At 45.0% G+C, this 26,087-nt stretch overlaps 1 long non-coding RNA gene across 1 annotated transcript; it reads left to right on the top strand.

The window, feature by feature from the left end:
* Nucleotides 1–1,131: 1,131 nt before the first annotated feature.
* On the top strand, nt 1,132–1,904 carry LOC139434552 (uncharacterized). The gene is made up of 2 exons (XR_011643882.1): nt 1,132–1,516; nt 1,674–1,904. It is a non-coding gene; the product is annotated as an uncharacterized lncRNA (long non-coding RNA).
* Nucleotides 1,905–26,087: the final 24,183 nt, after the last annotated feature.

Genomic DNA, 26,087 nt, shown 5'->3' with positions numbered 1-26,087 from the left:
AATCAGTCCTTCCTTCAGGCACTCATTTTTTATTTTGCCTTTTTTATTTTCGGGGTAATCCTGGGTGGGGATTCATTCCCTGTTGGGGGCAGGCGATTCAGGGTTTCGGCCGCTGATGTTTGCCTTTAAAGTCGCCTCGAGCCCGGCACGCTCCAGAAGATAGTTAGGTAAAGTTTGGTAGGCAGGATCTGGGGAAGTTTGTAAATAAATAAATAATAATATTTGTAAGTAGCCGTTGCTATGGGGTCTAAATTAGATGCCAGGGTAAAAGTGCGTATGGCTCGTCTCCAGTGTGAGAGGGAGGAGCGTGAGCGAGAGTTTCAGCTCAGGAGGGAGCTGGAGATCAGGAAGCAGGAGCTGGAGATCAGGAAGTTGGAGGCAGACACTGCTGTCCGGATGCTTCAGCTAGAGCTCCAAGCAGCTGTGGTGGGTGATTCTGCCGTTACACCTTCAGGTTCGGCTGCTGCTTTTGATGCTGGTAGCAACATTCAGCTGGTCCCTGTCTTTCTTGAGTCGGAAGTGGAGATGTTCTTTAGTGCATTTGAGCGCATTGCTGCTGCTCTGCTCTGGCCAGAAGACGTGTGGGCCATACTTGTACAGTGCAAGCTAGTCGGCAAGGCTCAGGAGGCTTGCTCTTCTCTTTCTGTCGAGGATAGTTTGGAGTATGACAAGGTGAAAGGTGCTATTCTCAGGGCATATGAGCTTGTGCCTGAGGCCTACAGGCAGCGTTTTTGCGGCATGAAGAAAGCTGCTGGCCAAACATACGTGGACTTTGCGAGGGAGAAGAAAGTCCTCTTTGACAGGTGGTGTAGAGCATGTAAAGCGGATGACATCGCTTCAGTATGTGAGCTGATGCTGTTGGAGTTCAAAAACTGTGTACCGGAGCGTACGGTAGTCTACCTGAATGAGCAGAGAGTGACTACCCTTCAGCAAGGCTGCCACTCTGGCAGACGAGAGTGCGCTGATACACAAGAGCTGTTTTTCCCAGCGGGACCCTCCTCAACGGGACACTTATCGGAGAGCTCCTGATAATGATGTTCCCTGTGCCAGTGTTCCAGTGTTAGGTCCCAGAATAGACAGAGCGTGTTATTTTTGTTTTGACCCAGGTCACATGATAGCAGACTGTGCAGCTTGGAAGAGGAAGCAGGCCACCACTATGGCGGATGAGGAAGGGCTTGAGCTTTTGGCTCAGAGCGATTCTCCTCATCGTTTTGGGGTCCGGAAAGCTCGTAACAGGCGTGCCACACATGCTCATTCTGCTTCTCTTCCAGGACCCAAGAAAAAGAGATCGTGTTTCTTTTGTCTTGATCCTGGTCATCTAGAGGCAGAGTGTGTAGCTCGGAAGGAGCAGGTGGCAACTGCTCTGGAAAAGCCAAAAGCCCGGCACCCGGTTGCGATGCGACAGAGTGGTGAGGTGCAGTTAAGTTCTGCATCCGTCTGTGACAGTAGTGTGGGTGTTTCCGTCTCTGAAGCGGTGGGGGTGGACCTAGCTCAGAGCGATGCGGATCTGTGTTCAGTGAGTGGTGTGTGTGTTGTGTGTGTTGTGTGTGTTGCTCCGGTGTTGGCTGCTGGTGAGCAGTATAAGGTGTGTTTTATGGGGGGAAGTGTTACATGCCGTAGTGTGTGTGGTCGTGTATGTGTGTTTTCCTCTCTCTCCCTCTGATTGTCCCCAGGTGCAGCCTCTCCCCAGGTGCTCCTAATTAGCAATCACGGCTTCCATATAGGACCGGAGGAGGACGGCAGTGAGGCCCCTTCTTTCTCTCCTTCTCGTCTGGCTGCATGTGTGCAGCCTGTCTCTGTGTGAGACCCAGCCTAGTTGTGTGCTGTTTATTGTACGCTGGTGTTGTAATTTGGCTGGTGAGCCGCCTTAATATGTTCTTATTAAAACCTCACTTAAACTTTCAGCATTGAGTTTCCTCCTTTTTCTCTCGTCCAGCTATCTTTTGTGTCGCTACTTCCCTTGGTACCCCTAGATCTACAAGGGAACGTAACACTCACTGAGAACTTATGGCAAGAAATCATTTTATCTCTCATCAAAGATGACAGAAAACATACATTATTGTACTCTTGAGGGGAGTTTGACAGGGTATTACTCCAAAAGTACAGGATAGAAGTACTTGATTGTACTTGTGGTCGTACTCCAAGTAGTTCTCTGTCCAGCAGTACCACTTTCCCTGAGAACTTATGGCAACAAATAATTTTATCATCAAAATGGCAGAAAACATACATTATTGTACTCTGGAGGGGAGTTTGACAGGGTATTTCTCAAAAAGTACACAGTAAAAGTACTTGATTGTACTTTTGGTAGTAGTCTAACAAGTAGGCTACTGAGTCCAGCAGTATCACTTTTATTAAGAATGTATGGCTACAAATCATTTTATCTCATTACATATAGCAGAAGTGGCATCATTTTGTTCACAGGAGGGGAATTTGAGAGTATTACCCAGAGAAAAGACAGTAAAAGTACTTCATTTTATTGTTGGTAGCAGTCAAACAGAAACAGAAGCAGAAAAAACGATAGGTTACTTACGTAACCCCAGTGTCAGAGTAACATGACGTGAGATGTCTCACTATGGGATGCGCCTCATCGCGGAGCAAACGGAAGCATCAATCTCATTACGCCAATCCTGATTGGCTGGTGATCTTGACGTCTGCGTCAGGGAATTCACCCCCTATAAGTAGCTTGCGCCACGACGCATGCGTCATTCAAAATAAGCACCTCTTCTCGCTTCACCATAGCAAGGAGGGCCGTCAGGTGAGACATCTCACTTCATGTTACTCTGAGGACTGGGGTTACGTAAGTAACCTATAGTTCTCATTCATAACACTCCGTTCGATGTCTCACTATGGGAAATTGTAGCTCCCGTATTGTCAGACGAGCTTATCTCGAAAATCACCAAACCAACCAGAACTTAACAGGTAGAGCTCTGACTCAACCAGGTGCCCAGCACTGCTTGAGTCACACTGGGAGCAGAACGTCCAGCCTGTTAAGAGGCGGACAAAAGTGAGCGACGAGGACCAGCTCGCCGCTGCACCAATGTCTTGGATGGGAGACATCCTGGACAGAGCCCAGGATGCAGCCAGACCCTGAGTCGAAAGAGCTCGCGGACCCGAGGGTGCCTGCGAACTCTGACTCGTATGGGCCCCAAAGCAATTGCTTCCACAAACCAGTGGGAGAGCCGTTGCTTAGTAACAGGCTTGCCCTTATAAGGGTTAGCCCAGGACACAAGGGGTTGGTCATTATGACGAAGCACCCTTGATCTGTCCCTGTACGTGCGTAAAGCACGGGCTAGACAAGGCAAATCCGGCCGCTGTTCCCCGGAGGAATACAGTGGCAGGGAGGATGCCTCAATGTCAAATGTGGTACCTGAACCAACCGCCTTAAGATAAAGGCAGGATTGGGCTTCAACCACACTCTGTTTGCCCTGGGGCGAACTGAAGACTGTACAGATAGTGCATGAGTGCCACTGGCTCGCTTGGCAGCTGCCAGGGTCAGCTTCATGTCACACTGTATTCAGATTGTACCACTCACGGGCCAGGCCCATAGAGCCAAGCGCTCTGGGTGTGGGTGAAAGATCGCCCCCCCCCCCCGCTTGGGACAGTATGTCCCTGCGTAGTGGGAGCTGCCATGGCTGCCCGCACAGCAGCTGATATATCTCCGCTAGCCAGTACATAGCTGGCCAGTGCGGAGCTATCAGGATAAGTGTGTGGCGTTGCTCTCTCACTCTGGCCAGAGTTGGGGGTATCAGAGCCAGGGGTGGGAATGCGTACAGAAGGCCCGGGGGCCAATCGTGCGCGAGGCATCCACGCCTAACGGTGCATTTAGATCGCGCATCGAAAAGAACATCTGACACTGAGCGTTGTCTTTCGATGCGAACAGATCCACCGCGGCTCTGCCGTAAAGCACCTACAGCTGGTTCACAATCCTTGGATGTAGAGTCCAGTCTGCATAAAGTGGTATACCTCTGGACAGTAGATCTCCCCCGAGGTTCATCACTCCCGGTACGTGCGTCGCTCTCAGAGTGAGGAGACGTCTACCGCTCCATAGGATCAGTTTGCGCGCCAGTGTGTGTAACTGGAGAGAACGCAAACCCCCTTGGCGGTTAATATACGATATTGTGGTCGTATTGTCTGTCCTCACGAGGACGTGATGTCCCCTGAGGAAAGGCAGAAAGCGTTTTAGGGTGAGAAACACCCCGCTAAAAGCTCCAAGTAATTTATGTGCGCCCGCTGGAGGTCTCTGCTCCAGAGACCCCTCACCGGGCGACCTTCATAAATACCTCCCCAACCTGTCAGACATGCGTCCGTGGTGACCACTTTCCGTGAAAGGACAGCACCCATAGGCACGCCCCGTACTAGAAAAGTCGGGTGCAGCCAGTGGCGCAGTGCCATTACGCATTTCACAGTAACCATCACTCTCCGCGCGCCATGGCTGGAAAAGAGCGAGACAAGCTCTGAAAGCTTTCACTCTTTCCGCTGACAAGCGAGCTGAAAAGGGCACCGAGTTCAGGCGTAAACCCAGGAAGAGTATAGTCTGCGCGGGGCACAACATGCTCTTCTCTGTGTTTATTATGAAACCCAGGTTGAGCAGGTGCTTTAAGTAGTTATAATGATGCTGTTTCAATCACATTAGTATGCATGAAAAAGTGCCAGGTGACACGCCCCCAATTATGCAAATGAGCTAAGTCCGTCTCCCATTGGTCAATGAGCTAAGTCCCGCCTCCCATGTCCCGCCTCCCATTAGTTGATGTGTGTTATCAGGTAGGTGTGAAATGCCCCCCTGTGTAGTGCCTTTGTTGTTTAGTTCTTTGATGTGTTGATTAGGGCAGTCTCTTTGAAGTTATGTTGTCTGGCCCCTGTCCCCTCACACCCCTTTGTAGTCTAGTCCAGGGGTGCCCAACCTTTTTTGAACTGAGAGCTACTTTTAAAGTTGCCAGTCTGCCGAGATCTACCAGTCCAAATAGAGAGGTGTAGCCATTACTGACAGCCTACTACCAGGTAAATACACACTTCTACTTGTATAAAACTGACCTTTGTACGATTAATACTTCATAAAATACTGCAGATCCTTTATCTTACCTCTTTCTAATCTACACATATACAAGTATTTAACTGAAGTTACACAACAGTGTTGTTGATACAGAGTTGGAGTTTATTCACACGTCACATACTACAGTGGGTAATGTTTTCAAGAAATATTGAACAGTGCTGCCACATATGACACAGGAAAAAAAGAAAAGACTCTGAACCCTTTCTTTGCCATTATATAAAAATAGTGTTGCTACAAAAGTATAAATTAGGCTTACTAATAAGACAATTCAGATCTGAAGCTACACAGGAATCTGCTGCAACAGTGCAATAAAAGAGACACAATTAATAGAATCAAACCCTTTTGTTGCATTTTAGTAGATTATAAAAAGAAATGCCTTTAAAATAGGATGCAAGCAACACTAGTTTCTTAACCTGAATTGATAATAGACTATAATCAATTTAAGTTTGCATTCTTATACCATTTTGTACAATAATTATAATGAATAAGTTCAAACAAATTAAAACTTACAGCTGATTAATAACGGTATCTAACTTGAGTTTGTATTATATCAAAAACCTGTTGAAATGCTTCTGTTATTTTTACTGTCCCCCAAAAGCGCGTCGGCAGCCTCCAGGAATGCTTCTTTCACAACTTCGCCGTCTTTGAAAGACTTCATGTGTTTGTCAAGAGCGTGACTGACACGATAAGATGCTCTGGTAGCAGCCTTGCTCTTGTTGTTGGGCCTGGTGGAAATGGACTGCTGTGCATTTAGCCGTCCTCTCAGGCCCCTCCCCTTTTGGAGCGTGGGGCAGAATTAGGAGGGAATTCCGTCTCGTAGCGTTTGTGCACTGTTTTGAAATGCCGCTCCTAAATTACCCTTCTTTGATAAAGCCACGCTCGCATTGCAGATGAGACAGATGGACTTTGAATTGGAATAGATACGCCCCCACACATGGGGTCACGCTGGCCAATCACAAAGCTTTGGTGCGTTCAAGTGCATTATTCTGGCACGGGAAGATTATGTTATAGGACATTAACGATAAAACAGAATATTGTTGTTCTATTTTTAGACACATCTCGCGATCGACTGGGAATCTCCCCGCGATCGACCGGTCGATCGCGATCGACTGGTTGGGCACCCCTGGTCTAGTCCATTGATGTGTGTTATAACAGGTAGGTGTGAAAAGCCCCCCTGTGTAGTGCCTTTTGTTGTCTAATTCTTTGATGTGTTGATTAAGGCAGACTCTTTGAAGTTATGTTGTCTGGCCCCTGTCCATCAGAGCCCTTTGTTATCTAATCTAATTAGCCTTTGTTCTTTGCCCTTTGATATGAGGTGCTATAACAAGCAGGTGTGATTTCACACTGGTGAAAGCCTTTGATGTTAATCTAGGCGTCTCTTTGAAGTTATGCATGAGACTGTCTACCCGCCCCCTCCCAGCCTTCCTTATGGCTATGACGCCAGCAGATAGTGGGGGTGGAATTAGATGAAGAGAGAAATACACTCAAACTAAATTAAAAAAGACAGACAATTCAGCTTACCAAGTCACCTTTCAAAAAAGAAAAATGGCAAGAGACGCCTCGAATTGGGTTTAATCAGCCTGTGATAGCTTACCAAGTCAACCATCCGGAGCGCCAGTCAAGAAACGAATGCAGCAGCAGTGCGGGGTTCAGAGTACAGCCGAAAGATCTGTGCACAAATTGATCTCGTGCCCTCTTTTTTGGTCATGTGAGCGTTCATGTGTGTTGGAGGAGGGGCTCTGTAAGGAAGTCTGAAGGAAGGGGCATATTTTCCCCCCGGTTGTGTACTTTCAAATTATAGCTCACTCGAGATGGTTTCTCCAAATTGACAGGTTTTGCATACATAAAAAAGTGTATCTTACAGTTCCTTTGTGAGAGAATTACACACAAATCTGCAGAGTGTCACTAAAAAGTTTTACGCAGTGACTGACATTCTGTATGTGTTACGGTGGAGCGAAGGAAGCAGGTAGGACCCAAATGCAGATTAAAGTAAAAATAATTCCTTTATTTCAAGGCTAAGATATAATCAAAGACAAAACAGAACACTCACCGACGAACTAGTCATGACACAAGACAACCCGACAAAGAGAGACAGAAAACACAGAACTTAAATACACCCAGGACTAATCACATAAACACGAGACAGGTGAGGAGGGAGGAGAAAACACATAGGTACCAGGTGAACACAATTGGGTAATCAGAGAGGGAAACCGACAGAAAGCAAACAGGCAGGAAACGGGGGTGAACACTTTACAAAATAAAATAGGAAACCCAAAGATAGAAAAGGACACGAAAAATACTAACACAGACAAATCCTAACAGTACCCCCCCCTCAAGGGACGGATCCCAGACATCCCAAAACAAAAAACAAAAATCCAAAAACTCAAGCAGGGAGGGTGGAGGGGGTCCGGAGGAGGGACGCATCACTAAGCCACCAGGGTGGGAGGAGGGGGTCAGGAGGACGGGACTGAACTGACCGTCCAGGGGCAAGGCAGAGGACCAGGAAGGGGTCTCGGGCGGACGGCCCGGGGGTAAGGCAGAGGACCAGGAAGGGGTCTCGGGCGGACGGCCCGGGGGCAAGGCAGAGGACCAGGAAGGGGTCTCGGGCGGACGGCCCGGGGGTAAGGCAGAGTCCAAAAAGGGGGATTCGGGAGGACGGCCCGGGGGCAAGGCAGAGGACCAGGAAGGGGTCTCGGGCGGACGGCCCGGGGGTAAGGCAGAGGACCAGGAAGGGGTCTCGGGCGGACGGCCCGGGGACAAGGCAGAGGACCAGGAAGGGGTCTCGGGCGGACGGCCCGGGGGTAAGGCAGAGTCCAAAAAGGGGGATTCGGGAGGACGGCCCGGGGGCAAGGCAGAGGACCAGGAAGGGGTCTCGGGCGGACGGCCCGGGGACAAGGCAGAGGACCAGGAAGGGGTCTCGGGCGGACGGCCCGGGGGTAAGGCAGAGTCCAAAAAGGGGGATTCGGGAGGACGGCCCGGGGGCAAGGCAGAGGACCAGGAAGGGGTCTCGGGCGGACGGCCAGGGGGTAAGGCAGAGGACCAGGAAGGGGTCTCGGGCGGACGGCCCGGGGGCAAGGCAGAGGACCAGGAAGGGGTCTCGGGCGGACGGCCCGGGGGTAAGGCAGAGTCCAAAAAGGGGGACTCGGGCGGACGGCCCGGGGGCAAGACAGAGTCCAAGGTGGGGACCATGGAGGGGCGAAGGCAGCGGCAGGAAGAGTCAGGGGGCCGGGCCCGAGGGCGAGAACCGCTGCACTCAGGGGGCCGGGCTCGAGGGCGAAGACCAGACAGCTCCGCAGGCCGGGCAGGAAGGCGCTGACGGGACAGTGCCGGAGGCCGGGCAGGACCCGGTGTCGGAGCTGGTGGGACAGGCCTCGGCAGGATCCCCCACGGAAGAGGACCAGGACACGGGATTGGCAGGACCCCCGGCAGGAGAGCAGTCGGCGGGGCTTCCAACAGCACAGGACAAAGGGTTGGCAGGACCCCCGGCAGGAGAGCAGACGGCGGGACCCCCAACGGGACAGGACAAAGGGTTGGCAGGACCCCCGGCAGGAGAGTAGTCGGCGGGGCCTCCAACGGCACAGGACTAAGAGTTGGCAGGACCCCCGGCAGGAGAGGAGTCGGTGGGGCCTCCAACGGCACAGGACAAAGGGTTGGCAGGACCCCCGGCAGGAGAGTAGTCGGCGGGACCTCCAACGAGACAGGACAAGGAGCTGGCAGGACCCCCGGCAGGAGAGTAGATGGCGGGACCCCCAACGGGACAGGACAAAGGGTTGGCAGGACCCCCGACGAGAGTAGTCGGCGGGGCCTCCAACGGCACAGGACTAAGAGTTGGCAGGACCCCCGGCAGGAGAGTAGGCGGCGGGACCTCCAACGGGACAGGACACAGGGTTGGCAGGACCCCCGGCAGGAGAGCAGTCGGCGGGACCTCCAACGGCACAGGACATGGGGTTGGCAGGACCCCCGGCAGAAGAGTAGTCTGCGGGACCTCCAACGGCACAGGACCTGGGGTTGGCAGGACCCCCGGCAGAAGAGTAGTCTGCGGGACCTCCAACGGCACAGGACCTGGGGTTGGCAGGACCCCCGGCAGAAGAGTAGTCTGCGGGACCTCCAACAGCACTTCAGTAGGGACTTTAGATGGGACTAGAGAAGGGACTAGGAAAGTGACCTGAGGAGGGACTAGGGAAGGGACTAGAGAAGGGACTACAGAGGGGACTAGAGAAGGGACCAGAGGAGGAACTAGAGAACGAAACTCGAGAGGAGACTCGAGAGGGGAACTAGAGAGGGGACTTGAGGGACTAGAGGAGGGACTAAAGGAGGGAACTGGAGAGGGGACTCCAGAGGGGAGACTAGAGGAGGGACTAGAGAAGGGAACTTGAGAGGGGACTCGAGAGGCGAACTAGAGAGGGGACTAGAGGAGGGACCAGTGGAGGGACTAAAGGAGGGAACTGGAGAGGGGACTCCAGAGGGGACTAGAGGAGGGACTAGAGGAGGGACTAGAGGAGGGACTAGAGGAGGGACTAGAGAAGGGACTCGAGAGGCGAACTAGAGGGGGGACTCGAGGAGGGACTAAAGGAGGGACCAGAGGAGGGACTAAAGGAGGGAACTCGAGAGGGAACTTGAGGGGGAACTGGAGATGGGACTGTGGCAGCTGGGGCCACATCTGGGTCTGGCACCAAGGCTGCTGGGACCGGGACTGGGGCCGGAATTTAAGCCAGAATCCTGGCTGAAAGGTCCGGTTCTGGAGCCGGAAACATGGCTGTAAAGTCCGGTTCCGGAGCAGGGACCGTGGCTGCTGGGACCGGCACTGGAGCCGGAACCATGGCTGCAGGGCAGGGAACCGGAACACGGATCCATGGCTGTGTGGGGTGGTACTGGAGCACGGTACCATGGCGATGTGGGATGGTACTGGGGCACGGAACCATGGCTGCTGGGGCCAGAACTGGGTCCGTAACCATGGCTGCTGGGGGCTGAACTGGTTCTGGAACCCTGGCTCTTTGGGCTCGTGCTGCCAACCTGGCCTTGCGACCCCTTCCTTTAGGAGCCGTTTGGAGGCTCCGTGGACCTCCAAAGGCCAGACGAGTACCAGCGAATGGCTCCTGGACAGTAGCAAACACTGGGTGAGAAGCAGGGGCTGACGCCAGACGGACCACACCAATGCGTGTGGTATCAAAACAGGAGTTGGGAGACCTGGGTCTGTCAGGATCGGGAAAACAAATTGTGAGGTAATCCAAAAGCCTGGCAGGTAAGAATTTCACCAAACCTTGATTCCTCAGTGTAAGGTGGACTGCTTCTGCCAGAGCAGCATCTCGCTGCTGAACCCTGACCGCTCCTATCCATTGATGAGAGCAGGTAGCCAAAGAAAACGTAAAAAAAACAGTATGGGAGTTCACACCCGAGCTGCTGCAGGGGTTGAGTATGTTTTGGCTCTCGGGGGATGGGGGGCTAAGAGACAGATTCTTAACGAAATCTTTACACATAAATCTGCCGAGTGTCTGTAAAAAAGTCTTTGAATCATAAAACTTGCCTTTTTAGAGTCAGAATCCTAACGAAATTTCCTCAAACAGAGTACTTTCATGGTAGTGGTCAGCTTTTATACACAAAAGTGTATCTTTTCAGTAACTTTCTCAGAGAATGTAAGCATACATCTGTCAAATGTTCAAAACAGCCTTGTTTTCACTGAAATAGCCTCAAAATCACAAACTGACATTAAGAGTCAGATGCTCGACGAAATCTAATAAAACAACGTACTTCATTATCTACTTTTTCAGCTTTTATACACAAAAGTGCAGGGAAGGTATCCAGATTTAGAACACTATCTGTGAGATGAGAAGGATGAGGGACGGGGGAGGAAAATTCAGAGGATGAAGAAGCAGAAAACAGCCATTATTCTTCACTCTTTTGTAAAACGGACAGTTTCAAGAAAGATGAAAACCGTGTTTATGCAGACATGCAAAATATCTGAAGCCCTATAAAAAAGTTACAAGTATATTGTGTTGAAAATATCTCAAAAAGTCGTAATATTGTATAATGTGATACCTGTTTGTAATATACATGGATCGTATTTCGAGGCGTAGTCGTGGGGGGGGGGGGGGGGGGGTCTGCAGTTCGGTGGACTAAGGATTGCACCACTGCTTTTTGCAGATGATGTGGTTCTGATGGCTTCATCGGTCTGCGACCTTCAGCACTCACTGGATCGGTTCGCAACCGAGTGTGAAGCGGCTGGGATGAGGATCAGCACCTCCAAATCTGAGGCCATGGTTCTCAGCAGGAAACCGATGGACTGTCCACTCCAAGTAGGGAATGAGTCCTTACCCCAAGTGAAGGAGTTCAAGTATCTCGGGGTCTTGTTCTCGAGTGAGGTATCAATGGAGCGTGAGATGGGCCGGAGAATCGGAGCAGCGGGAACGGTATTGCAGTCGCTTTACCGCACCGTTGTGACGAAAAGGGAGCTGAGCCAGAAGGCAAAGCTCTCTGTCTACCGGGCCATTTTCGTTCCTACCCTCACCTATGGTCATGAAGGATGGGTCATGACCGAAAGAACGAGATCGCGGATACAAGCGGCCGAGATGGGTTTCCTCCGCCGGGTGGCTGGTGTCTCCCTTAGAGATAAGGTGAGAAGTTCGGTCATCAGGGAGGGACTCGGAGTTGAGCCGCTCCTCCTTCGCGTCGAAAGAAGCCAGTTGAGGTGGTTCGGGCACCTAGTTAGGATGCCACCTGGGCGCCTCCCTAGGGAGGTGTTCCAGGCACGTCCAGCTGGGAAGAGACCAAGGGGTAGACCTAGGACCAGGTGGAGGGATTATATCTCTTCGCTGGCCTGGGAGCGCCTTGGGATCCCCCAGTCAGAGCTGGTTGATGTCGCCAGGGAAAAGAAAGTTTGGGGCTCTCTGCTGGAACTGCTACCCCCGCGACCCGACCACGGATAAGCGGGAGAAGATGGATGGATGGATGGATGGTGATACCTGAGGATATTCTCTTTTTTTTAATTGTAGCGACTGTGAACTAATGTGTAATTACTTTTTACTAACTATAAGAAAAGTCTCTCTGAAGAGGGGAAATAATAAAACAATTTTAAAAACATGATCTTTGTCTTTTTTATAATTACTTTACACCACTATAAGGAAACCCAATATTAAGTTTTGTGTGAGGTTGTACTAGGGATAATATTAGAATGTTGCTGTACCCATAAATAATGTGTTTCTGCTCTATTTCACTCCATGAAGCCTCCAGCTTGTACAAGGCTCCGCCTCTACTCAACATAACATGTCCCGCCCTCCTCACCAGAACATTTAAAAGTAAGGGGATGGAAATAGATGAAAATAAATACACTCAAACTAAATAACAGGCCAGGCATTTCCACTCACCAAGTCACTTTTCAAAAAAGAAAAATGGTCAAGAGAAGCATAGATATGGGTTTAATCTGCGAGACGCCTGTGACAACGTACAGCCACCCGTTAGGAGCGCCAATTAAGAAACAAATGCAGTATCTGGGCCAGGTTCAGACACCTCCAGCCGAAGAACTTCATGAAGAATGGACTCTGAAAAATGGCGATGTTTGGGGTTATGTATTCAACTATATGGCGAATGAACTGCATTTCTACAATCTGAAGAATGGAGAAACGTATGGACCCCGCAGTGTTAAAGCGACACTGACCTCAACAGATTGGGCTGTGTTAACTATGGTGTCTTCCAGAGATCTCCACGCAACCACGGTATCGGAAGAAGTAGTGCATCAAGAAACCATAGTGGAACCAGCGGTGTACAAGATATTTGCAAAGAAAAGCAAAGAAACACAGACAGCATGCGAGATCAAAGAAGAGATTTCACCGCCGCCCCTCAATGTGGAGGAAGAAAGAGTTATTTCTCCGCTGCCAGAAGTGAGAAGAGTCCTGACAAGCACCATCTGGGAAACTAAAAGCGGACCATCGGGGCGATGGTATTACCGTGCAAGCCATTTGGAAACGCTGGGGAAGGACCCCTCTGACGATTTTGTTTTGGAGTATTTTAACTCTACATGTGGAGTTTTTCAGACATCTGTGCGGGTGCCTCTGACTGCTTGGCTGAAAATGATTGATGAAAAAGCTACAAAGCTTAAAGAACTTTTTAAACAGAGTCAGACATCGATGGACATTATAATGGTGAAAAAGAATCTCACCTTTACAGAGGACTCCGCCTCCCACTCAACATAACAAGTCACACCCTCCTCACCAGATCATTTTAAACTAAGGACCCCTCAAAGAAAAACATTGTGTATTCTACCTATGTAAAAAGAGTGTCGGGGTTGTCTTACCAAAATGTGTTATCTCTGTATCAAGATGATGTGTTTAAAAATGAATTTTGTGAAAAATACCAACAGTGTGAGAGACGTCATAAAGACACTCATTTTAACCACAGTGTTTGTTCTCTACAAATGTTTTAAGATTGTTACAAAATGTAAAAAATAAAAATAAAAGGTATGGAGACTAAATTAATTCAGGTGACTCTGGCTTTATTAGGAAAACAAACATATAATACAAATGGGTTAGGGGTTAAATGTAACCATCGTGGACTTAATAGTCTAACAAAATACTTTATCTGAATACATTTGTTCTTTTTAAGAGCACTTTTTGAAATTATTTATTTATTATTTCAGTGGAACAATCCAGTTTTTGTTAACATCAACGCTTTCTTCTCTTTTTTCTTGTGTTACTAAGATACTTTTAGACACACTTTGGTGTATGCAACACTTGTTCAGATAAACAAGATTTTTTCTTTTCTGATAAACTTACATATTTTAGTTATTTTCTGTTACCAAGATACTTTAAGATACACCTTGATGTACGCAACACTTAACAAAGGGTATAATATGAAGTACTTGGTAAGGAAGGGGTTTTTCTTTAAGGGGTGCAAAACTTTAGAACAGGGTAAAATATTCATTAATTTGTATTGAATTGAGTTTTCTTTTTCTTTTTTGATTTTCAACATACTATTTGTACACAATGACTTTTCCATATTTCAGACATACTATACTTTTTTGACTTTTTTCTGTAGAATCTTGACAAAACTATTACTTGTTCTTAAATGATGACCTATTGCTGGAGATGAGATGAAAAAGCTAAACGCTTAAAGAACTTTTTTCTAAAAACTCTCAATTCTATAATTGACTCCCCCCATTCAACGCAATAAGCCCCACCCTCCACTCAGCAAATCATCTAAAACGAAGGACCTCACTAAGACGACCGTTGTAAACTAGCCATGGAGCAGAGAAAAGCCAAGACTCCCCCCGCGAGTTGCAGCCAGGAACAGAGTCCACCATCAACACCACCATGTGGGAAACCCGAATCTTGCAGTACTACTGCTGCTGATACTACTCCTTGTGTCAAGAAGTCTCGGTTTAGGGACACAGTGAAATCGGAATTGTTTTATATTCTGGAGATGGTGATGTATCGGTACAGAAAATAAATCTGCAAAGAATGCCGATGCAGTAACCCCGACCAGAGGCAACACGATTGTCGGAATGACATGCCCGATTTCTTCTTCAGAAACAATTACAAAGCGTTAATGAAAAGACTTTGGCTCGCCAACTTCGTTACAGTGATTGACCAGAGTCTTATTGAAAAAGGCATTCGCAAGGATGAACTGAGGATAGGACGCACTTCGGAAGCTTTTCTGCACAAGCTTTTCTGCACAAGCTTGTAAAATGCAGATGCCTCAAGGAGAGACTTGAAATATCCATACAGAGTTGGATGGAGAAGAAGAAGACTAACAAACAGCAGTCGGGTGGAGAAGAAGCCAGGGACTTGTTCAATGCAGTGATTTTTTTCTTTTAAGTAAAATAAAAATGGGAAACTACTATGCAAAACGCTCTGTATATATTGATCAGAATGTAGTTATTACCCTTTTAATAAGTGTGGTGATGGGGGCGATTGAAAACAGAACGAGTAGTGACCCCTGTGTAAAAAGAATGGCTGAAGTTTGTAAACTGGAAGACATTTTGGATATAGTTCGTTCTGGCAGTACTATTTCGGGTCTTTGGGAAACGATTGTAAACGAAACATTTAAAGTGGTCCTGGAATCTTCATTTCCCGAAACATTTTGTAACATTACCTCAGAAATGAAACAAACATCAAAAGTGTATCATGTGCTCTCATTGTATGCTCTGTTTGTAGATGTAATGCATCTTTTTGTCGAAAACAGCATACACGTGAATATTTTGACTGAAGTGAAAAAACTCCATCACGATATCTCCAGTAATATGGGGAATTCTAAGCTGGAGACGGTCCTGGGGATGCTACAATCAGTATAACTATCGATTTTGTGTGTGAAAAATAAAAAAAGTGTTTTTTTTACATTTAAAAACTGTTGTCATCATTGTAGCAAGGGGAGCGTGTCTGATACAGATGTAGCGCTTCGTTTCAGACGCCTACCCGTGCGGGTCCGTGATCGGCACGGGGTGGGCCCCTGCTGAAAAGTAAAACCCCCCCGCAGGATTTGAAACGCCCCCTTGATAAATACATTTAATTATAATGAAACCAGCTGCAATGGATCATGGATCCACCAGGGGGAGCCGTGAAAAGCTGCCACACTGGAACTCATGTGAAATAAACAGCTGATCTACAGGTATCTGATATAGCGGATATTTGTTAAGATCCATATGTCACGGATAGGATCATATTCTGTGCTTAAGTAAGAGACATGTAATCATTTACTAAACATCACCATGTTTTTATTTAACAAAATAATGTTTAATTCACGTTGGCGTAAGTACAAAACCATCGCTATGTTTTTAGATCAGGAAATGCATCCAGGGTCAAACAAACGTTTTTCGATCGTCATCCTCGCATTCATTTAATGTATCATATGTTCGCGCGTTGAAATGAATGCACTAAATTTAATCCACGTGAGTTTACAACAACAACAATAATCGCTTTGTTTTTATATCACATCCGACCGGAGGAAAATGCAGCGACTCTCACTACCGATCATCCTAATCAATCCCACGGACAAACAATAATATGTACAGTGTTCATAGTTTACTGTATTATTAGTGTCTAATATTACTGCTATAATAATCACACATTGAGTTGTTGAAATCAGACCGTCGTTTTTTTTAAACGCTCTGAATGAAACGGCAGCTCTCAGGTGATCAGCTGTGTGTTTACACAATACAATATGCATAGTAATTTAATACCTTCCAAGTTCCAACACACATTGTAAGAACAGTTCTGTTTCATATGAGTGTTGTAACAACAATAACATTATAAATAGTAACATAGCATGGTATTGCACATTTACTGTAGCTTTGAGTGTTACTGGCCTGAGATTTTTTTATGACATGAATGAAGGTGACTGAGGCTTTTTAATATAGACTTTTCAGTGTCCCACATTTTGCACAGAACTGTCCCACATTAGGAAAACAGATTGTCTGAGACAACTTGGCACTAAGAGTACTAATATGTCTACCATTTCTTTTATGAGTTTAATATCTGCATGTTCTCTTTTGGTTTGATTAGGACACATCCTGGGGATTTCAGAATGTTACTGGATTTTGATTTATTGTATCAGCTTCATGTCGCAATAATATTCCCGAAGTCTGAAATGCAAAAATGTTCCACATTAGGGCAATTCACCCAACATTTAATCATTTTGTTTATTTTTAACGAAATAAATGTGGTTTAATCCATCATGAAATTAATGTAGGCTATTTACTTACAGTAAAAATAGTAAATAGTACATATCTGACATTAACGATTAACACACTGTTCATACTGCTCACAGGCTGATATCTAGTGTATTCATACCCCTCACTGTGTATTCATCATTCAATTCATTATATATTTTATTCTATAGATTGTGAACATTACTTTTCACTTTACTGCTTGTTGCACCTGGTTAGAAGCTAAACTGCATTTCGTTGTCTCAGTACCTGTAATCTGTGCAATAACAATAAAGTTTAATCTAATCTTGAGCAGGAACTAATGTAGGCTATTTACTTAGTACATATCTGACATTAACAATTAAACACGTTTGTGCATTCTTTATGAATGCAAACCGAGTCATTTCGTTTATTTTTAACGAAATAAATGTGATTTAATCCACATAATTTATTGTTTACTTAGTATTGTTTAACTTGAAGGTGCCTGATGTGAACATTTCCAGAATGTATTTTCTTCACTTTTTAAATGCCTCTGTGATGTGCTGCTACCCATTTCCCCTCGGGGACTAATAAACGAATACTATGATATTAACGATTAAACACATTTGTGCATTCTTTATGAATGCAAACCGAGTCAAGCCGACTCTAATAAACGAATACTATGACATTAACGATTAAACCCATTTGTGCATTCTTTATGACGCAGCGTCCACACTACAGCTCCAAAAATAGCTTGGAGCTGGGCGTGTCTGGAGCTTGGGGATTTTATTCAAGCAACACGACCAACAACCAATCACATGAATCTCCCGCCCCCGACATACAAAGCAAAAACCCCCGGGGATTTTATGCGAGCAATATATATATAAACTCCCCAAACAGGCGAAAACCTACCAGTTCCCCCCACTGCCTCTGCCACCTCCCTCCATGCTGGTTCCTCCGGTTTGTGTCCCGGTAGGTGAAGAGGGTCTGGTCATACAAAACCGGGTGATTGCTACGGTGATAGTTAGTTTCTCCTCCGACTTTTTTTGAAATATAGAAATGAACGGCGGGATATCTCTCCCAGCTTAGACGCGGTTTGATTGGCTGGCGCTTCAGCTGTCAGATTTTGGGAAACGGGATTTGATTGGCTGGCGCTGGCTACTCCGGCGTCCAGGCGACCAGAAGTTGAACATTGTTCAACTTCTGGTCGCCTGGGTCGCCTGAGACGCCTCGCTCTGCTACCCACAATTCAGTTCGGCGAAAAAGCGCGGCTACGTGACGTCACCCCATTGAAAGTGAATGGGCAGCTTGGAGCTGCTTGGAGCTTTCGACGCTGTAGTGTAGACGGGCCGTGACGGCCCGTCTACACTACAGCGTCGAAAGGGGTGACGTCACGTAGCCGCGCTTTTTCGCCGAACTGAATTGTGGGTAGCAGAGCGAGGCGTCTCAGGCGACCCAGGCGACCAGAAGTTGAACAATGTTCAACTTCTGGTCGCCTGGACGCCGGAGTAGCCAGCGCCAGCCAATCAAATCCCGTTTCCCAAAATCTGACAGCTGAAGCGCCAGCCAATCAAACCGCGTCTAAGCTGGGAGAGATATCCCGCCGTTCATTTCTATATTTCAAAAAAAGTCGGAGGAGAAACTAACTATCACCGTAGCAATCACCCGGTTTTGTATGACCAGACCCTCTTCACCTACCGGGACACAAACCGGAGGAACCAGCATGGAGGGAGGTGGCAGAGGCAGTGGGGGGAACTGGTAGGTTTTCGCCTGTTTGGGGAGTTTATATATATATTGCTCGCATAAAATCCCCGGGGGTTTTTGCTTTGTATGTCGGGGGCGGGAGATTCATGTGATTGGTTGTTGGTCGTGTTGCTTGAATAAAATCCCCAAGCTCCAGACACGCCCAGCTCCAAGCTATTTTTGGAGCTGTAGTGTGGACGCTGCGTGAATGCAAACCGAGTCAAGCCGACTCTAATAAACGAATACTATATATTGAACGTCTATTGAATGGCCTTTGTATGTATACAGTACAGTATAGCCCAACCATTTACACCTTCCTTTTTTCCCGTCAAGAGTTTGAATTGGAGAAAGGTAATCGATGGTGCTTTTATAGCCTATTGCATAATAACTGTGTGATTTATATTGCTTTTCAAATGCATATGGCCACCCATTTACACGGCTCTTCCCGTAGTTAGATCACTTTACATTTCTGCGAATGAATTTGTAATCACACACGTCTCCCCATCCCGAAAATAATAAAGAAAATAAAAAGAGGAAACCATTTTCAAGTTCAGTTTTCACCGTTTTATTTAAAATAACTGACATACAGTAACAGACACATGCTGTGCTAACGAAATCTCCTCAAACAATGTACTTCATTATCTACTTTTCAGCTTTTATACACAAAAGTGTATCTTTTCAGTAACTTTCTCAGAGAATTTAAGCATAAATCTGTCAAATGTTCAAAACAGCCTTGTTTCACTGAAATATCCTCAAAATCACAAACTGCCATTAAGAGTCAGATGCTTTACGAAATCTACTAATACAAAGTACTTCACTATCTACTTTTCAGATTTTATACACAGAAGTGTATCTTTCAGTAACTTTCTCAGAGAATTTAAGCATAAATCTGTCAAATGTTTTCAAAACAGCCTTGTTTCACTGACATAGCCTCAAAATCACAAACTGCCATTAAGAGTCAGATTCTTAATGAAATCTACGAACACAAATACTTCATTATCTACTTTTCAGCTTTTAAATACAAAAGTTTATCTTTCAGTAACTTTCTGAGAGAATTAAACATAAATCTGTCAAATGTTCAAAACAGCCTTGTTTCACTGAAATAGCCTCAAAATCACAAACTGCCATTAAGAGTCAGAATCTTAACGAAATCTACTGACACAAAGTACTTCATTATCTACTTTTCAGCTTTTATACACAAAAGTGTATCTTTCAGTAACTTTCTCAGAGAATTTAAGCATAAATCTGTCAAATGTTCAAAATAGACTTGTTTCACTGAAATAGCCTCAAAATCACAAACTGCCATTAAGAGTCAGATTCTTAACAAAATCTACGGACACAAATACTTCATTATCTACTTTTCAGCTTTTAAATACAAAAGTTTATCTTTCAGTAACTTTCTGAGAGAATTAAACATAAATCTGTCAAATGTTCAAAACAGCCTTGTTTCACTGAAATAGCCTCAACATCACAAACTGCCATTAAGAGTCAGAATCTTAACGAAACCTACTGACACAAAGTACTTCATTATCTACTGTTCAGCTTTTATACACAAAAGTGTATCTTTCAGTAACTTTCTCAGAGAATTTAAGCATACATCTGTCAAATGTTCAAAATAGACTTGTTTCACTGAAATAGCGTCAAAATCACAAACTGGCTGAAACTGTACAGTGAATTGGAGAAATTACAGCACAGAGTTTTCTAATACGACACAGATCGTATAATCTATGTGACAAGACAGGGGGAGACTCCACTGCCCATGGGGGTTTATCGGGGGGATCCCTAAAAGTTATGCTTACCAGACCAAAAATCAAAAAAAGGTTGTGATGCGTTTGTGTAATCCCTTTCACACGCATCTTTTTTTATTTTTGGTGATTTTGAGGCTATTTCAGTGAAACAAGTCTATTTTGAACATTTGACAGATTTATGCTTTAATTCTCTGAGAAAGTTACTGAAAGATACACTTTTGTATTTAAAAAAGCTGAAAATGTAGATAATGAAGTAGACTTTGTGTCCGTAGATTTCGTTAAGAATCTGACTGTTAATGGCAATTTGTCATTGTGAGGCTATTTCAGTGAAACAAGGCTGTTTTGAACATTTGACAGATTTATGCTTAAATTCTCTGGGAAAGTTACTGAAAAGATACACTTTTTTGTGTATAAAAGCTGAAAAGTAGATAATGAAGTACTTTGTGTCAGTAGATTTCATTAAGAATCTTTGACAGATGTATGCTTAAATTCTCTCAGAAAGTTACTGAAAGATACACTTTTGTATTTAAAAGCTGAAAAGTAGATAAACAAGTACTTTGTGTCAGTAGATTTCGTTAAGAATGTTTGACAGATTTATGCTTAAATTCTCTCAGAAGGTTACTGAATTGATATTGTTACTGAAAGATATAATCACAGAGCTTCAGGCAACGCGGACAATAGCTGAGGATTCTGGGTAGTGTAGTGTCTTCGGCCATCCTAAACTGAACAAATATTTGTTTCTCCGAATCGAAGGGGAAAATTACAAAAGCATTGCACACAACTTAACCCAATCAATGTTGTGTAATCAACAAGGATAATCTGGTGTTTTTGAGTTGATGAGTAGTGCAGATATCACTGTAAAATCAATCGACAGTAAGGAGAATACTTACTTCCGGGGTAAAATCCTCCGTTATCCAATGGGAATGGATGCTCACATTGCTCTCCGTAATACAATAAAGGGGACATGATCAAATCGGAATATAATGTGCTTTTAAAAAACGTTAACTAAAGGGAACAATCTATTTGACACAGCTGAAGCGCTGGCTTTCCTTAACAACTAACTAATTTAATAAAAATCACAGTTGTATTACACACAATGCACTGTTTTTTTAGAACAAAAATTCGTAACTAATGCACCATAATACATTCTGACGAAAAATAAAAATTATTATGAATACAAATAAAATAAAAGAAGCCTCCCGTGAGTTAATACAAGCTATAAAGTAGATTTTAAAAACGTTGTATAGAATAAAAGCTCACTGCAGGACGTTGTCGAAATGTGTGTGTGCACCACGACAAAAGAGCCTCATTCACTTTACATTGGGGTTGTTTGCGTGGTGCCGACAAGTAAATGTAACAAAGTTCGTGAGTCCACCACGCAATGCGGTGTTAAGGGGTCGTGGTGGAGTCACGCATTCTGGTGAGATCAGGTTGTCTGTAATTCGTTGGATAATTTTTTTTAAACTAAATAAACTACCCAGTATGAACAATTGTATATCCCTTATTAAAAACATTCGTTCCTCAAGTTGTAAAAATGTGCTAATAACGTTATTCTGAGAGTTATTTCCCTCGGCATTATGAACGCGCATCTAACCCACGGGACCGCGCTGCCCGGCACGTTCATGTTACGTGTTCCGTACTACATGAGTTTATCTTTACCCATGGATGCACAATAACAACGGACCATATCACCTTACTGCCCACGGAGCTGTAATAATGGATATATTGCACATGTTTGCTGTAATTCATCATTTGTAAAATATTATTCTACATGGGCTGTATGATGTAAATGTTGTATTAAATAAAGTTAATATTACCGACGTAGATTAACGTTCCTGTAGCTTCTTATTGCACTTGCAATTGTTTTAGTTACTTGTGGGCTACTTAACATGAATAATCACAGTTACTATCCTTTTACTCCATCACATTTCAAAAAGAAATAGGCTATTGTTATTTTAACTCCACCACAGTAATCCATCATCAGCTTTACTTTTTAGATAAAGTTTTAACTCACAATTGATCATAACAGGCTTCAACATATACATTTTTATATATTACCAAGTGGTTTCATGTACAACCCACACAAGTATCATGCTAAATGAAGCTCTGTTGCTTGGATATCACTAGATCCTGATGTCAGCGTAATATAAAAGTACATAACGATTGATGTGTAGTTTAGCATAATTTACTAGCTAGCCGCTAGCTGCTAACTGCTGCCTCGTTAATATAAATCCAGTACCATGCTGTCATGAACATGCGGTGCTGTTACGTGTACGCAAATTGACGTGCTTGATGTGAACGAGCATTTTGGTTAAAGTTGAGCATGCTCTATGAGTGCACATACGGGTACTTCTCAGGCATGCTGGGTAATCTGTGACATTTCGCTCTCTCAAAAGTTGGGCCATTTTGTCCAAGCCCCCAGGAAGTGCGCCGGACTCAGATGAAAATATTCGTACTGGCCAAACGGCGGTACTACACTTCCTTTAGGTTGCTGGGCCCGGAAACACGTTTTCCCATTGACTTACATGGGGAAAGAGTGGTCTGTAAATCATTGGATAATTTTTTTTAAACTAAATAAACTACCCAGTATGAACACTTGTATAGCCCTTATTAAAAACATTCGTTCCTCAAGTTGTAATAATGTGCTGATAACGTTATTCCTAGAGTTATTTCCCTATGCATTATGAACGTGCATCTAACCCACGGGACTGCGCCGCCCGGCACGTTCATGTTACAGTACGTGTCCCGACCAATCAGAGCACACTGTGCTCACAGGGAGGGTGGGGGCTGGAGGTATTGGAGCTACAACGAGCCGTTAAAGGCAGAGAGTGAAATTCAGTGAATACATGTAGTTTACAGAGATGCTGTTTGAGAAACCAATGTGAGTTGCGTTTATCTTTACCCATGGATGCACAATAAGAACGGACCCATATCGTCTTACTGCAGTGCCACCCCACGGAGCTGTAATAATGGATATATTGCACATGTTTGCTGTAATTAATTATCATACTACATGGGCTGTATGATTAAATCTTGTACCGTAAATGTTGTATTAAATAAAGTTAATATTACTTATTATTATAAGTGTATATATATATATATATATACACAGTGCAATCATTATTTCATGCTAAATGAAGCTCTGTTGGATATCACTAGATCCTGTTACAGCGTAATATAAGTACATAACGATTGATGTCACATTAGCATAATTACTAGCTAGCCGCTATCTGCTAACTGCCGCCTCGTTAATATCAAATCCATCATAATAACAATCCATTACCATGCTGTCATGAACGTGCGGTGCTGTTACATGTACGCAAGTTGACGTGCTTGATGTGAACGAGCATTTTGGTTAAAGTTGCGCATGCTCTATGAGTGCACATACGGGTACTTCTCAGGCATGCCGGGTAATCTGTGACGTTTCGCTCTCTCAAAAGTTGGGCCATTTTGTCCAAGCCCCCAGGAAGTGCGCCGGACTCAGATGAAAATATTCGTACTGGCCAAACGGCGGTACTACACTTCCTTTAGGTTGCTGGGCCCGGAAACACGTTTTCCCATTGACTTACATGGGGAAAGAGTGGTCTGTAAATCATTGGATAATTTTTTTTAAACTAAATAAACTACCCAGTATGAACACTTGTATAGCCCTTATTAAAAACATTCGTTCCTCAAGTTGTAATAATGTGCTGATAACGTTATTCCTAGAGTTATTTCCCTATGCATTATGAACGTGCATCTAACCCACGGGACCGCGCCGCCCGGCACGTTCATGTTACAGTACGTGTCCCGACCAATCAGAGCACACTGTGCTCACAGGGAGGGTGGGGGCTGGAGGTATTGGAGCTACAACGAGCCGTTAAAGGCAGAGAGTGAAATTCAGTGAATACATGTAGTTTACAGAGATGCTGTTTGAGAAACCAATGTGAGTTGCGTTTATCTTTACCCATGGATGCACAATAAGAACGGACCCATATCGTCTTACTGCAGTGCCACCCCACGGAGCTGTAATAATGGATATATTGCACATGTTTGCTGTAATTAATTATCATACTACATGGGCTGTATGATTAAATCTTGTACCGTAAATGTTGTATTAAATAAAGTTAATATTACTTATTATTATAAGTGTATATATATATATATATATACACAGTGCAATCATTATTTCATGCTAAATGAAGCTCTGTTGGATATCACTAGATCCTGTTACAGCGTAATATAAGTACATAAGGATTGATGTCACATTAGCATAATTACTAGCTAGCCGCTAGCTGCTAACTGCCGCCTCGTTAATATCAAATCCATCATAATAACAAGCCATTACCATGCTGTCATGAACGTGCGGTGCTGTTACGTGTACGCAAGTTGATGTGCTTGATGTGAATGAGCATTTTGGTTAAAGTTGCGCATGCTCTATGAGTGCACATACGGGTACTTCTCAGGCATGCCGGGTAATCTGTGACGTTTCGCTCTCTCAAAAGTTGGGCCATTTTATCATCATGCGCCAATGAGCAACTCTCATAGGAATGAATGAGGCCCCGCCTCCCACGCTGTATCCAGTTCTTATTATACATCCATGATTTTGTCATCATGCGCCATTTAGCAACTCTCATAGGAATGAATGAGGCCCCGCCTCCCACGCTGTATCCAGTTCTTATTATACATCCATGGGAAGTGTAGGTACAACGCTACACTTCCGGCCCCGCCGCAGTCATACAGTAGGCTACGGAGAGCGGCGAGAAACATTTCCTCAGGCATTGAAAAGCGGAACCGAAATTCACATTTCTAAATGATGCCGTTGGAATCGAAATGTTGGAACCGGTTCCAAACCGGAACCGGTTCTCGGTACCCAACCCTACTTATCAGTAACTTTGGAAATCGTAACACAATTTTAAACGAGATTTTATTGTAGATTATACATTTTACTGATACCAATAATATTTACCTTGTTCATTCAAAATGAAAAATATCTTTTTTTCTTTTTAATGACAATCAAACATGTGGGAAGAGGGTGGGCGGCGCCCCTATGGGCCGGCCGCCACTGAAGCTGAGTGAGTGTGTGTGTGTGCCGGCGAAACTCCGTGGAGTAGCGCGGCTGTGTGTGTGTGTGTGTGTGTGTGTGTGTGTGTGTGTGTGTGTGTGTGTGTGTGTGTGTGTGTGTGTGTGTGTGTGTGTGTGTGTGTGTGTGGGTGTGTGTGTGTGTGTGTGTGTGTGTGTGTGTGTGTGTGTGTGTGTGTGTGTGTGTGTGTGTGTGTGTGTGTGTGTGTGTGTGTGTGTGTGTGTGTGTGTGTGTGTGTGTGTGTGTGTGTGTGTGTGTGTGTGTGTGGACTGAGGTGCTCCACGGATTGGTCCATTTGGTCATCGTTATGTCACTTAGACCAGGAAGAAAAAAATCTCTAATGAGGCGTTCTGGGGCAGCATAGACACGTCTTTTCTGTGTTAGAGTTTACTCGCTACAGGGTGTACTTTGAGGGTTTGTGACTTTGCAGACCGTTTATATGCATACAAACCTACATAACACACAAGGGGACGGATAATAACCGGAAAAGCATGTCATGGAACCTTTAATACTTTTATTCACTTTTTGCTTGTTTTTTTTTATACAATCAGTTACTATGAAGTAGCTGCAGTAGTTGTAGTTGTTGTTGAGTTAACATATTGGGGGCAACAGTTGTGTTCAATCCATCCTGGGTAGTCACCATACTCGTAGGTGCTGTTGTGGTTGTACGCTGCAATTAATCAGAAACATTCACTTTTTGTGGCCATGATCGGAGATGAAAACCACAGCGAGAGTTTGTGCATTCATTTAAAATGTTCTACAATTGTTATCCCACACTTCTCTTTAATGTGTTCAATTACACGCAGCTCAGCACACTATAGTCTCCCATTCAAAGTACACAACAAACTACACAGCTAAAACAAACACTTGCTC

Source organism: Pseudochaenichthys georgianus, chromosome 1 (genome assembly GCF_902827115.2).
Source record: "Pseudochaenichthys georgianus chromosome 1, fPseGeo1.2, whole genome shotgun sequence".
Taxonomy (NCBI): domain Eukaryota; kingdom Metazoa; phylum Chordata; class Actinopteri; order Perciformes; family Channichthyidae; genus Pseudochaenichthys; species Pseudochaenichthys georgianus.
This window is presented reverse-complemented; position numbering and strand designations above follow the sequence as displayed.